Raw genomic sequence first — 15,270 nt, 5'->3', positions numbered from 1 at the left:
AACTGAACTGAACTGAAGAGTTTTATTTTATAGTATTCAGCCTTACATTTGGGTCTTTAATCCATTTTGAGTCTATTTTTGTGAGTGGTGTTAGAGAATGTTCGGATTTCACTTTTTACATGTAGCTGTCAAGTTAATAAAGCTGTTAATAGTATGATATTAGTACAGAAAAATTAGAGGAACAGAAGGAAGAAAATAGTAGCAGTTCTAAACACATACAAGAGTTTAATTTATGAGAGGTGGTATGTAAGGTGGCTATGTAAAGGTATATAAAGGTGGCTATATAAGCATGGGGTATAAATTACTGCAGGCTTCTCAGGTGCCTCAGCTGGTAAAGAATTCGTCTGCAGTGTGGGAGACCTGGGTTCGACCCCTGGGTTGGGAAGATCCCCTGGAGAAGGGAATGGCTCCCCACTCCAGTATCCTGGCCTGGAGAATTCCATAGACTGTATACTCCATGGGGTCACAAAGAGTCAGACACAGCTGAGTGACTTTCACTCTCCCAGGTTTTTGTTAAGTTCAGTTGCTCAGTCATGTCTGACTCTTGCAACCCCATGGAATGCAGTACACCAGGCTTCTCTGTCCATCAGCAACTCCTGGAGCTTGCTCAACTCACATTAGTCGAGTTGGTGATGCCATCCAACTCTCATCCTCTGTCGTCCCCTTCTCTTCCTGCCTTCAGTCTTCCCCAGCATCAGGGTCTTTTCCAGTGAGTCACTTCTTCACATCAGGTGGCCAAAGGATTGGAGTTTCAGCTTCAGCATCACCCTTCCAATGAATATTCAGGACTGATTCCCTTTAGGATTCACTGGTTGGCTCTCAGGAGTCTTCTCCAGCACCATAGTTCAAAGGCATCAGTTCTTTGGCACTCAGCCTTTTTTGTTGTCCAGCTCTCACATCCATACATGGCTAATGGAAAAACCAGAGCTTTGACTAGATGGACCTTTGTTGTCAAAGTAATGTCTGCTTTTTAATATGCTGTCTAGGTTGGTCATAGCTTTTCTTCCAAGGAGTAAGCATCTTTTAATTTCATGGCTCCAGTTACCATCTGCAGTGATTTTGGAGCCCAATAAAATAAAGTTTGTCAATGTTTCCATTGTTTCCTCCTCTATTTGCCGTGAAGTGATGGGACCAGATGCCATGATCTTAGTTTTTTGAATGCTGAGTTTTAAGACAGCTTTTTCACTGTTCTTTTTCACTTTCATCAAGAGGGTTTTTAGTTCTTCGCTTTCTGCCATAAGTGTCATCCACGTATTTGAGGTTATTGATCCCTCTATTGGAAATCTTAATTCCAGCTTGTGCTTCATCCAGTCTGGCATTTCACAGGATAAACTCTGCATGTAATTTAAGCAGCGTGACAATATACAGCCCTGACGTACTCCTTTCCCAATTTTGAACCAAATCTGTTGTTTCATGTCTGGTTTTAACTGTTGCTTCTTGACTTGCATACAGATTTCTCAGGAGGCAGGTAAGGTGGTCTAATATTCCCATCTAGTCAAGAATTTTCCACAATTTGTTGTGATCTACACAGTCAAAGACTTTGACGTAATCAATAAAGCAGAAGTTCTAGAATTCTCTTACTTTTTTGATGATCCAGCAGATGTTGGCAATTTAATCTCTGGTTCCTTTGCCTTTTCTAAATCCAGCTTGAACATCTGCAAGTTCATGGTTCACATATTGTTGAACCCTGGCTTGGAGAATTTTGAGCATTACTTTGCTAGCGTGTGAGATGAGTGCAATTGTGTGGTAGTTTGAGCATTCTTTGGCATTGCCTTCCTTTGGGATTGGAATGAAAACTGACCTTTTCCAGTCCTGTGGCCACTGCTGAGTTTTGCAAATTTGCTGGCATATTGAGTGCAGTACTTTTAACAGAACCATCTTTTAGGATTTGAAATAGCTTAACTGGAATTCCATCACCTCCACTAGCTTTGTTCGTAGTGATGCTTTCTAAGGCCTGCTTGACTTCACATTCCAGGATGTGTGGCTCTAGGTTTGTGATCGCACCATCATGTTTTTCTGGGTCATGAAGAATATTTTTGTACAGTTCTTCTGTGTTTTCTTGCCACCTCTTCTTAATATCTTCTGCTTCTGTTAGGTCCATACCATTTCTGTCCTTTTTCGAGCCCATCATTGCATGAAATGTTCCCTTGGTATCTCCAGTTTTCTTGAAGAGATCTCTAGTCTTTCCTGTTCTATTTTTTCCTCTATTTCTTTGCATTGCTCACTGAGGAAGGCTTTCTTATCTCTCCATGCTGTTCTTTGGAACTCTGCATTCAAATGGAATTATCTTTCCTTTTCTCCTTTGCCTTTAGCATCTCTTTTCTCAGCCTTCTCAGACAACCATTTTGCCTTTTTGCATTTCTTTTTCTTTGGAATGGTCTTGATCACTTTCTCCTGTACAATGTCACGAACCTCCATCCATAGTTCTTCAGGCCCTCTATCAGATCTAATCTTGAATTTACTTGTCGCTTCCACTGTATAATTGTAAGGGATTTCATTTAGGTCATAACTTGAATGGTCTAGTGGTTTTCCCTACTTTCTTCAATTTAGGTCTGAATCTGGCAATAAGGAGTTCATGATCTGAGCCACAGTCAGCTCCCGGTCTTATTTTTGCTGACTGTACAGTGCTTCTCCATCTTTGGCTGCAAAGAATATAATCAATCTGATTTTGGTGTTGACCATCTGGTGATGTCCGTGTGTAGAGTCTTCTCTTGTGTTGTTGGAAGAGGAGGGCATTTGCTGTGACCAGTGTGTTCTCTTGGCAAAACTGTTGCCTTTGCCTTGCTACATTTTGGACTCCAAGGCTGAATTTGCCTGTTACTCCAGGTATCTCTTAATTTCCTACTTTTGCATTCCAGTCCCCTAAAATGGAATCTTTTTTCGGTGTTAGTTCTAGAAGGTCTTGTAGGTCTTCATAGAACCATTCAACTTCAGCTTCTTCAGCATTACTGGTTGGGGCATAGATTTGGATTACTGTGATATTGAATGGTTTGCCTTGGAAATGAACAGAGCTCATTCTGTCATTTTTGAGATCACATCCAAGTACTGCATTTTGGACTCTTGTTGACTATGATGGCTACTCCATGTATTCTAAGGGATTCTTATCCACAGTACTAGATATAATGGTCATCTCAGTTAAATTCACCCATTCCAGTCCACTTTAGTTCACTAATTCCTAAAATGTTGATGTTCACTCTTGCCATCTCCTGTTTGACCACTTCTAATTTACCTTGATATCTGGACCTGACATTTCAGGTTCCTTTCCCAAGTGGCAGAGTAGTACAGAATCCACCTGCCAGGGCAGGAGATGAAAGAGATGCGGGCTCAATTCCTCAGTTAGGAAGATCCCCTGAGGAAGGAAATGGCAACCCACTCCAGTATTCTTGCCTGGAAAATTCCATAGATAGGAGCCTGGCAGGCTGCAGTCCGTGGGTTCACAAAGAGTCTGTTGGACATGGCTTACCACATAAATTACTCAAACTGAGTTGAAATAATTGGCTATTAGTTGTTTAAAACAGATAAATTTAGACTGTTATCAGGTAATCCTGTACATAAGTAAAATCTTGATTTTAAAAGTCTTTAGACTTTTAAAAATATGTGGGTTTAAAAAGAATAGAAAAATGGTGTAGAATATTTTTTAAATCTCAGGAAAGGGAAAGACCTTACTCAGTAAAACAGGATAGCCAGTAACCATATAAAGGAAGACAGAAGAAACTCGAAGGAAGAGAAGGCTGTTTTGATGCCCAGAACTGCTTGGCCTCTGCCCAACCATGTGGAAAGGTAGCCTGAGGATAGCTGGTCTTCACTTAAGATATGCTGGGACCTGGGACCATTTCTCAGAATACTTGAACATGGACAAATATCCCCTAAAGCAACAGAATACAGAGAAACTATAAGATAGGACTGAAAATAATTGCCTGCATGGAAGTTGGTACAGTTACGAACAGTGAGATACAGAAAAAGCCATAAATCAACAGAAGTACCAGTAGCAAAAGCAGGGCACTGTGTGTGATTCTTGCATACAGCACCACCAAGGTGGTGGGCAGGGTGGCGGGCAGATTGTCTAAGCTATACCTCCTGCCCAACCCACATAATCTGCCCCTGTTGTTACCTGGACCCAAATAGCTCCTCTTTTGGAGTGAGCATGGGTACCAGACTCATGTTTTCACTCCCTCATGCTGCAGCATGAGCCCAGTAAAACCTTGCCTGGAAGAGAAAAAAAGACAGGAAATTTAGGCTCCATAAAAATTCAGCCCAAAATAATGGCGCCATAGTTAAAAATGAGTGACAGATGGGAAGAAACATTTTCAGCACAGATAATATGTACATGTCTTAAAATGATTGAGATTTTAATATCTCATTAAGTCAGTAAAAATTATATACAACTTAATAAGGAAATAAGCAAAGAAGTTTAATACGAAGTAATATAAATGACAAATATATACAAAAAAAAGACGACATCTCACTAGTTACAAAGGAGAACAAGATGAAGATTGTTTTCCTCTCAGCTTAGAAAAATATAAAATAAAGTTCAATCATATGAAGTTATAGAAAAGAGAATCCTGTCATGCACCATTGTGGGAGTATAGGCACTATATCCTATTCTGCAGTATCTATTAAAATTTAAATACAAGTATTCTTTGGTCCAGTCACTGTTCTAGAGAATGATTGCTCACTGGCATAATGTAGCTGTTTCCTAATTTTAATGATGAAAATTATAAATAACTCAGATGTCCATTGCCTGAAAAATGGCTAAACAAATTATGATATATCCATACCATAACACATGATTGAGCCATACAAAGGACTGAAGGACTGATAGAGCCTGTAACTTGGGTAAACCTTGCAAAGATTACGGCTGATGAGGAAACTAGACACAGAAGATTGCATATTGCATGATTCCATTTCTATGAAATGTCCAGGATAAGTAAATAGATGGGACAGAAAACAGATTAGTGGTAGCTGGGGTTTGAGTGGAGGAAAGAATGAGGAGTGACTGGTTAAACAGGTATGGGCTCTTTTGAGTGATAAAAATATTCTGAAATTAGATGATGGTGATGGTTGCATAACTTTGTGAATGTACTTAACCCCTGTTGATACACACCCTTAACTGACACCTAAAAATGGCTAAAATCATAAATTTTATCATCTTTAAAAAAAAAAACATTAATTGTACACATTAAAATAGTGGATTCTATGATTTCTGAATTATATCTCCATTTAAAAAACACAAGCATACCTTGTTTCATTGTGCTTTGCAGATATGTGTATACAAATTAAAGTTTTGAGGCAACCCTGCATTGTCAAATGATGGTTAGCATTTTTTAGAAATATAATATTTTTACTAAGGTAGGTTATTTTTTTAGATGTAATGCTTTTGTACACTTAGTAGACTACAGTATAGTATAAACATAACTTTCATTTGTAAGGGGAAACCAAAAAATTGATGCAGTACACTTCATTGCAATGTTTACTTTATTGCAGTATTTTGGAACCAAACCTGCAATGTATCTGAGATATGACTGTAATTGCAAAGATACTTCTAGGTTAGCACTGATCATGATGGTTTCCTAGATACTGAAACTGAAAAAGTATACTAAACCAAGTATATTTATAAAACACAGATGGACTATTAACATTTAAGTTTCAGAAGTCTATTAAGGATGGCTGTAGGTCTTAAGCACTCCTGACTTTTTACTCTGAGTCATCAAAGCCCTTTTGTCTTATTATCTAAAGAGGTTAATTGTTCTGGTGTTCAGTAGCTACTTGCTCTAATAATCTAACCAGTGACTGTTAACCAGAGTTCTGTTACCAGGTCTAACACAGGGAAGATTTCCTTTCTACATACTCAACATGATTATGTTGTGCTCTTTTGTTCAGTTAGGGTCCCTGTGGCTTTGAGAATACCAAGCCCAAAATGGCTGATATAAGTCATCAAAACTGTCATTGCTGTTGAATGGAGGCAATAACTGGTCATATATTCATTGAAGGGAATGGTGGGTAAAATAAATGGTCTCTGAAATGCATTTATGCAGTCATTTTTCAAATATGTTTTAGTACATTGAGGGATACAGCCTTCTTTTTTTGGGAGGAACAGCATTCTGCCATCATGGAATATATTGTTGTTGTTGTTCAGTCGCTCAGTCATGTCCGACCCTTTGCGATCCTGTGTACTGCAGCACACCAGGCTTCCCTGTCCTTCATCACCTCCTGGAGCTTGCTCTGACTTATGTCCATTGAGTCAGTGATGCCATCCAAACGTCTCGTCCTCTGTCATCCCCTTCTCCTCCTGACTTCAGTTTTTCCCAGCATCAGGGTCTTTCGTAATGAGTTGGCTCTTCATATCTGGTGGCCAAAGTATTGGAGCTTCAGCTTCAGGATCAGTCCTTCCAGTGAATATTCAGGACTGATTTCCTTTAGGATGGACTGGTTGGATATCCTTGCTGTCCAAGGGACTCTCAAGAGTGTTCTCCAACACCGCAGACCATAGCATCAATTCTTTAGCAGTCAGCCTTCTTTATGGTCCAACTCTCATATCCATATCCATGACTACCATAAAAACCATAGCTTTGACTCTGTGTATCTTTTTTGGCAAAGTGATGTCTCTGCTTTTTAATACTGTCTAGGTTGGTCATAGCTTTTCTTCCAAGGAGCAACCATCTTTTAATTTAATGGCTGTAGTCACCACTTGCAGTGATTGTTTTTAGCCCAAAAAAATAAAGTCTGTCACTGTTTCCAATGTTTCCCTATCTGTTTCCCATGAAGTAACGGACCGGATGCCGTGATCTTAGTTTTTTGAATGTTGAGTTTTAAGTCAGCTTTTTCACTGTCCTCTTTCACTTTCATCAGGGTCTTTAGTTCCTCCTTACTTTCTACCGTAAGGGTGGTGTCATCTGCATATCTGAGGTTATTGATATTTCTCCCGGCCTTCTTTTTTCCAGCTTGTGCTTCATCCAGCCCAGCATTTTGCTTGATATACTCTGTATGTAAGTTAAATAAACAAGGTAACAATATATAGCCTTCAGATCAGATCAGATCAGTCGCTCAGTCGTGTCCGACTCTTTGTGACCCCATGAATCGAAGCACGCCAGGCCTCCCTGTCCACACCAACTCCTGGAGTTCACTGAGACTCACGTCCATTGAGTCAGCGATGCCATCCAGCCATCTCATCCTCTAGCATCCCCTTCTCCTCAGCCCCCAATCCCTCCCAGCATCAGAGTCTTTTCCAGGGAGTCAACTCTTTGCATGAGGTGGCCAAAGTACTGGAGTTTCAGCTTTAGCATCATTCCTTCCAAAGAAATCCCAGGGCTGCTCTCCTTCAGAATGGACTGGTTGGATCTCCTTGCAGTCCAAGGGACTCTCAAGAGTCTTCTCCAGCACCACAGTTCAAAAGCATCAATTCTTCGGTGCTCAGCCTTCTTCACAGTCCAACTCTCACATCCATACATGACCACAGGAAAAACCATAGCCTTGACTAGACAGACCTTTGTTGGCAAAGTAATGTCTCTGCTTTTGAATATGCTATCTAGGTTGGTCATAACTTTCCTTCCAAGGAGTAAGCGTCTTTTAATTTCATGGCTGCAGTCACCATCTGTAGTGATTTTGGAGCCCAGAAAAATAAAGTCTGACACTGTTTCCACTGTTTCCCCATCTATTTCCCATGACGTGGTGGGACCGGATGCCATGATCTTCGTTTTCTGAATGTTGAGCTTTAAGCCAACTTTTTCACTCTCCACTTTCACTTTCATCAAGAGGCTTTTGAGTTCCTCTTCACTTTCTGCCATAAGGGTGGTATCATTTGCATATCTGAGGTTATTGATATTTCTCCCGGCAGTCTTGATTCCAGCTTGTGTTTCTTCCAGTCCAGCGTTTCTCATGATGTACTCTGCATAGAAGTTAAATAAACAGGGTGACAATATACAGCCTTGACGTACTCCTTTTCCTATTTGGAACCAGTCTGTTGTTCCATGTCCAGTTCTAACTGTTGCTTCCTGACCTGCATACAAATTTATCAAGAGGCAGATCAGGTGGTCTGGTATTCCCATCTCTTTCAGAATTTTCCAGTTTATTGTGATCCACACAGTCAAAGGCTTTGGCATAGTCAATAAAGCAGAAATAGATGTTTTTCTCGGACTCTCTTGCTTTATCCATGATCCAGTGGATGTTGGCAATTTGATCTCTGGTTCCTTTGCCTTTTCTAAATCCAGCTTGAACATCAGGAAGTTCACGGTTCACATATTGCTGAAGCCTGGCTTGGAGAATTTTGAGCATTACTTTACTAGTGTGTGAGATGAGTGCAATTGTGCGGTAGTTTGAGCATTCTTTGGCATTGCCTTTCTTAGGGATTGGAATGAAAACTGACCTTTTCCAGTCCTGTGGCCACTGCTGAGTTGTCCAAATTTGCTGGCATATTGAGTGCAGCATTTTCACAGCTTCATCTTTCAGGATTTGGAATAGTTCAACTGGAATTCCATCACCTCCACTAGCTTTGTTCGTAGTGATGCTTCCTAAGGCCCACTGGACTTCACATTTCAGGATGTCTGGCTCTAGGTCAGTGATCACACCATCGTGATTATCTGGGCTGTGAAGATCTTTTTTGTACAGTTCTTCTGTGTATTCTTGCCATCTCTTCTTAATTATCTTCTACTTCTCTTAGGTCCATACCATTTCTGTCCTTTATCGAGCTCATCTTTGCATGAAATGTTCCTTTGGTATCTCTGATTTTCTTGAAGAGATCCCTAGTCTTTCCCATTCTGTTGTTTTCCTCTATTTCTTTGCATTGATTGCTGAAGAAGGCTTTCGTATCTCTTGTTGCTATTCTTTGGAACACTGCATTCAGATGTTTATATCTTTCCTTTTCTCCTTTGCTTTTAGCTTCTCTTCTTTTCACAGCTATTTGTAAGGCCTCCCCAGATAGCCATTTTGCTTTTCTGCATTTCTTTTCTATGGGAATGGTCTTGATCCCTGTCTCCTGTACAGTGTCACGAACCTCATTCCATAGTTCATCAGGCAGTCTGTCTGTCAGATCTAGGCCCTTAAATCTATTTCTCACTTCCACTGTATAATCATAAGGGATTTGATTTAGGTCATACCTGAATGGTCCAGTGGTTTTCCTTACTTTCAGCAATTTAAGTCTGAATTTGGCAATAAGGAGTTCATGGTCTGAGCCACAGTCAGCTCCTGGTCTTGTTTTTGTTGACTGTATAGAGCTTCTCCATCTTTGGCTGCAAAGAATATAATCAATCTGATTTCGGTGTTGACCATCTGGTGATGTCCATGTATAGAATCTTCTCTTGTGTTGTTGGAAGAGGGTGTTTGTTATGACCAGTGCATTTTCTTGGCAAAACTCTATTAGTCCTTGCCCTGCTTCATTTCGTATTCCAAGGCCAAATTTGCCTGTTACTCTAGGTGTTTCTTGACTTCCTACTTTTGCATTCCAGTCCCCTATAATGAAAAGGACATCTTTCTTGGGTGTTAGTTCTAAAAGGTCTTGTAGGTCTTCATAGAACCGTTCAACTTCAGCTTCTTCAGCGTTACTGGTTGGGGCATAGACTTGGATTACTGTGATACTGAATGGTTTGCCTTGGAAACGAACAGAGATCATTCTGTCGTTTTTTGAGATTGCATCCAAGTACTGCATTTCAGACTCTTTTGTTGACCATGATGGCCACTCCATTTCTTCTGAGGGATTCCTGCCCGCAGTAGTAGATATAATGGTCATCTGAGTTAAATTCACCCATTCCAGTCCATTTGAGTTCGCTGATTCCTAGAATGTCGACATTCACTCTGGCCATCTCTTGTTTGACCACTTCCAATTTGCCTTGATTCATGGACCTGACAGTCCAGGTTCCTATGCAATATTGCTCTTTACAGCATTGGACCTTGCTTCTATCACCAGTCACATCCACAGCTGGGTATTCTTTTTGCTTTGGCTCCATCCCTTCATTCTTTCTGGAGTTATTTCTCCACTGATCTCCAGTAGCATATTGGGCACCTACTGACCTGGGGAGTTTCTCTTTCAGTATCCTATCATTTTGCCTTTTCATACTGTTCATGGGGTTCTGAAGGCAAGAATACTGAAGTGGTTTGCCATTCCCTTCTCCAGTGGACCACATTCTGTCAAATCTCTCCACCATGACCTGCCCGTCTTTGGTTGCCTCACGGGCATGGCTTAGTTTCATTGAGTTAGACAAGGCTGTGGTCCTAGTGTGATTAGATTGACTTTTTCTGTGAGTATGGTTTCAGTGTGTTTGCCCTCTGATGCCCTCTTGCAACACCTACTGTCTTACTTGAGTTTCTCTTACCTTGGGCGTGGGGTATCTCTTCATGGCTGCTCCAGCAAAGCGCAGCCATTGCTCCTTACTTTGGACGAGGGATATCTCCTCACCTCCGCCCTTCCTGACCTTCAATGTGGGATAGCTCCTCTAGGCCCTCCTGCGCCCATGCAGCCACGGCTCCTTGGACGTGGGGTTGGTCCTCCCGGCCACCGACTCTGGCCTCGGACGTGGGGGCGTGGGGTAGCTCCTCCCGGCCACCGCCCCTTGCCTTGGGCGTGAGGGCGTAGGGTAGCTCCTCCCGCCCGTCGCCCCTGGCCTCGGGCTTGGGGCATGGGGTATCTCCTCTTGTAGCGCCCCTGGCCTCCGGTGTGGGTTCCCCCTCCCTGCCGCTGCCCTTGGCCTCGGGCTTAGGGGCGTGGTGTAGCTCCTCCCGCCCGTCGTCCCTGGCCTTGGGTTTGGGGCGTGGGGTATCTCCTCTCCTCACGCCCCTGGCCTCGGGCGTGGGTTGCTCCTCCCAGCCGCCATGGCCTCGGGCGTGGGGGCTTGGGGTAGCTCATCTCGTCACCACCCCTGACCTCGGACACTGGGTATCTCCTCTCGGCGGCGCCCCCCTGACTTAGGACGCGGGGTAGCTCCTCTCCGCCGTTCCTGTGCCGTCGCAGTCTGGTACTCTCGGTCGCTGCCCCTGACCTCGGACGTGGGGTAACTCCTCTTGGCCGCCGCCCTTTGGGCATGGGGTCCTCCTGGCTTCTGCCCCTGACCTCGGACGGGGGGTGGCTCCTCTTGGCCGCGCTATCGCGCGCACGTCGCAGCCACCTGCGCATATATAGCCTTAACCTACTCCTTTCCCAGTTTTGAACAACCAGTCCGTTGTTCCATATCCGGTTCTGACTGTTGCTTCTTGACCTGCATACAGATTTCTCAGGAGGCAGGTAAGGTGGTCTGGTATTCCCATCTCTTTAAGAATTTTCCACAGTTTGTTGTGATCCATATAGTCAAAGGCTGTAGTGTACTCAGTGAAGCAGATGTTTTTCTGGAATTCCCTTCTTTTTTGTATGATCCAGCAGATATTGGCAATTTGATCTCTGGTTCTTCTGCCTTTTCTAAGTTCAGATTTTACATCTCAAAGTTCTTGGTTCACATACTGTTGAAGCCTAGCTTGAAGGATTTTGAGCATTACCTTACTAGCATATGAAATGAGTGCAGCTGTATGGTAGTTTGAACATTCTTTGGAATTGCCCTTCATTGAGATTGGAATGAAAACTGACCTTTTCCAGTCCTGGGGCCACTGCTGAGTTTTCCAAATTTGCTGGCATATTGAGTGCAGCACTTTAACAGCATAATCTTTTAGAATTTGAAATAGCTCAGCTGGGATTCCATCACTTTACTAGCCTTTTCTTAGTAATGCTTCCAAAGTCCCACTTGACTTCACACTCTAGTATGTCTGGCTCTATCTACATGAATGATCACACTGTCATGGTTATCTGTGTCATTGAGACCGTTAGTTTTTCTGTGTTTTCTTGTCACTTCTTCTTAATATCTTCTGCTTCTGTTAGATCTATACCATTTCTGTCCTTTATTGTGCTCATTTTTCCACGAAATGTTCCCTTGGTGTATGTATAATTTTCTTGAAGAGATCTCTGGTCTTTCCCCTTCTATTGTTATCTTCTTTTTCTTTGCATTGCTCACTGAGGAAGGCTTTCTTATCTCTCTTTGCTATTCTTTGGAACTCTTCATTCAGATGGGTGTATTTTTCCTTTTCTCCTTTACTTTTTGCTTCTCTTCTTTTTTCAGCTATTTGTAAGGCCTCCTCAGACAACCATTTTGCCTTTTTCATTTCTTTTTCTTGGGGATGGTTTTGGTCACTGCCTCCTGTATAATATTACGAATATATGTCTATAGTTCTTAAGGCACTTTGTCAGATCTAGTCCCTTGAGTCCATTTGTCACCTCCACTGTATAAACATAAGGGATTTGATGTAGGTTGTACCTGAAAGCGGAGAAGGCAATGGCACCCCACTCCAGTACTCTTGCCTGGAAAATCCCACGGACAAAGGAGCCTGGTAGGCTGCAGTCCATGGGGTTGCAAAGAGTCAGACACGACTGAGCGACTTCACTTTCACTTTTTACTTTCATTCATTGGAAAAGTAAATGGCAACCCACTCCAGTGTTCTTGCCTGGGGAATCCCAGGGACGGGGGAGCCTGGTGGGCTGCCGTCTATGGGGTCACACAGTGTCGGACACGACTGAAGCGACTTAGCAGCAGTACCTGAATGGCCTAGTCGTTTTCCCTACTTTCTTAAATTTAAGTCTGAATTTTGCAATAAGGAGCTTATGATCTGAGCCACAGTCAAGCTTCCCAGTCTTGTTTTTGCTGACTTTGTAGAACTTCTCCATCTTTGGTTGCAAAGTCTGATTTCAGTATTGACCATCCAGTGATGTCCACGTGTAGCATCATCTCTTGTGTTGTTGGAAGGAGGTGTTTGCTATGACCAGTGCATTCTCTTGGCAAAACTCTGTAAGCCTTTGCCCTGCTTCATTTTGTAGTCTTAATGCCAGTCTTGCCTGTTACTCCAGGTATCTCTGTCTCTTTTTTAAAAAAATTAACTTATTTATTTTAATTGGAGGCTAATTACTTTACAACATTGTGGTGATTTTTGCCATACATTTACTCCAGTTATCTCTTGACTTCCTACTTTTGCATTCCACACCCCTGTGATGAAAAGGATCTTTGTTTTCTTTTGGTGTTACTACCAGAAGGTCTTGTATGTCTTTGTAGAACCATTCAGGTTTTTTGGCGTTAGTGGTTTGGACATAGACTTAGTTACTCTGATGTTGAATGGTTTGCCTTGTAAATGAACAGAGATCATTGTGTCGTTTTGGGGATGGCACCCAAGTACTGCATTTCAGGTAGAGGAATCTGTAAATGCTAAGACCCTGAAGTGGTACGTAGTGTCACTGGATTTTGTTAAATAGGAGGAGTAAAAGATAAGTTCTGAAAATATAAGGGAGCCAGCTCATTAAGCTTTGTAGACTAATGTAAGGAATTGTTTTGAATAAGATGTGAAGCCATCAGAATTTGAGCAGAGAGGTGACATAATTTAATAGCTTAAATTTTAATCAGATCATTTAGGTTGCTCTGTGAAAAATAGACTAAGAAAACAGGCAAAAGCAAGGAAATCAATGAAGCTTTAATGTAATAATTCTAAGAGAAAATAAAATAAAATAAAATTTGCTCACAAATTGAATATAGAATATGAAAGAGAGAAGGGCATCGAAGAAGAAGTATACCAATATATGTATCTGGCATCCTTAAGAGTGGAGTTTCTCTTAACTGAGGTAATGAAACCAGCATCTGGAGGTTTTAGGGTAAGATCAGAAGGTCATTTTGAAGTAAACCATATTTTGTCGAATTAAGATGCCACCATTGTAAAATGCAACTTCCAGTTAAACTATGAAACAGTTTGAAATATGCAACCTAGTTTCAGAAATGTTAAGATGGAAAAGAACAGCAACAAAAACAGATGCTTTTTAGGGTCAGTAAAATACAGAGAAAGTTTGAGATGCTCATGTAGACATTCAGGTAAAAGTGTTGCCAAGGCCTGTGATGAGCTAAATCTCATTCAGTTTTGTGTCTTCATTTTACGTAAATTGAAATGTTGAATGGGCAGTTAGGTTTTTTTTTTTTTTCCCCTTATTAGAGGAGAAATCTGGGCCAAAGGTTGTTGGTAGGGTGGTTGAAATCTCCAAGGGAGAAGATGCAGATGGAGGAAGGAAGTCTGTAAGAACTAGATTCTGTTGTACTGCTGCATTTAGAGGCTGAACGTGGGGAAAGGAACCTGGGAAGAATGCTAGTGAGTGAGGAGAATGCGGTACCTGGAAAGCACACTCGAGGAGTCGTGCAGTGCTGTTGGCCTGTCCAGTGCCTCTGACAGGTGGAGCAAAATAAAGACAAGGAACTTTCATCAGATTTAGTTCATTGTAGGCCTTGGCAGGGTTTGGGGGAAGTGCTGTTTTATTCCTATTGTATGTTCAGGAAGGGCCTGTTGGGAAGTGAGAACTGAATGAGAACCGTAATAACTGGGAGTAGAGTATTCCAGGCAGATGGAATAGTTTGTGCGAATAGTCTGGCAAAATTAAATTTGTTGTTGCTGAGGAACAGAAAAATGGTAGTGTGGCTGGAGTGAAATGAGATACTTGTTGTAGGATTTTGAAAGATATGATTTACTTGTTTAGAGGTATTCCTTGTTGTTCCTGATTTCATGTTCTTTTAATTATAACTAGCAAGTGAATTTTATCAGCATGTATTGAATTGATCATATTATTTTAATTGGTAAATTCAGTTAATTTCCTAATGTTCAGTCTATTTTGCATTCTTAGAATAAGTTCAACATAGTCATAGTTTTTGCATTGGTAGACTTGCTTCTCTAACATCTGTATTTTGCTTGTGAAATATTAGTTGATTGGATATTTGATTAAAGTTACTGATAAAATCATCTGGGCCTATTGATTTAATTAATGGTAATGAATTATTTAGTTTTTCTATTCTTGAGTCATCATGGTAATTTATAGTTTTCTAAAAAATATTTTCATCTTAGCTTTTAATTTTATTTGGCTAAATAATATGTAACTTTATTATGTTTGTATTATGTCTTCTCATATGTAAAATATATTATTTAAGTATCTCCTGTAGTTGTATTCTCCTCTTTTATTCGTTTTTTTTTTTCATGATTTGGAAAAAATTGATTTGTCAGTTTTATTCATCTTTTTTTAATGAGTTTAACTTTTTGCATTGTTGTTTCTGTCTTACGTCATGGTTTTATATTTCATTCATGTTTACTCTTCCCTTTACTAATTGTTCTTTAAACTTTTGGTTTCTTTTGTTCTTCTCATTTCCTGAAATGGATATTGTACTCATTTTCAGTCTTGTTTTTTCCCTAATGTAAATAGTGAAGGGTAAAAATCTGCCTATCAGTACTGCTTTAGTTCCATCT

The 15,270-nt window shown here is 41.1% G+C and overlaps 1 protein-coding gene across 4 annotated transcripts in view; it reads left to right on the top strand.

Annotated features, from left to right (window-relative positions):
- Positions 1–15,270, top strand: part of SMC5 (structural maintenance of chromosomes 5) — a 117,934-nt gene that overhangs the window by 24,952 nt on the left and 77,712 nt on the right. The gene's annotated exons all lie outside the window — the stretch shown is intronic.

The sequence above is a fragment of the Bos mutus genome, chromosome 8 (assembly GCF_027580195.1).
Source record: "Bos mutus isolate GX-2022 chromosome 8, NWIPB_WYAK_1.1, whole genome shotgun sequence".
Classification (NCBI taxonomy): Eukaryota; Metazoa; Chordata; class Mammalia; order Artiodactyla; family Bovidae; genus Bos; species Bos mutus.
This window is presented reverse-complemented; position numbering and strand designations above follow the sequence as displayed.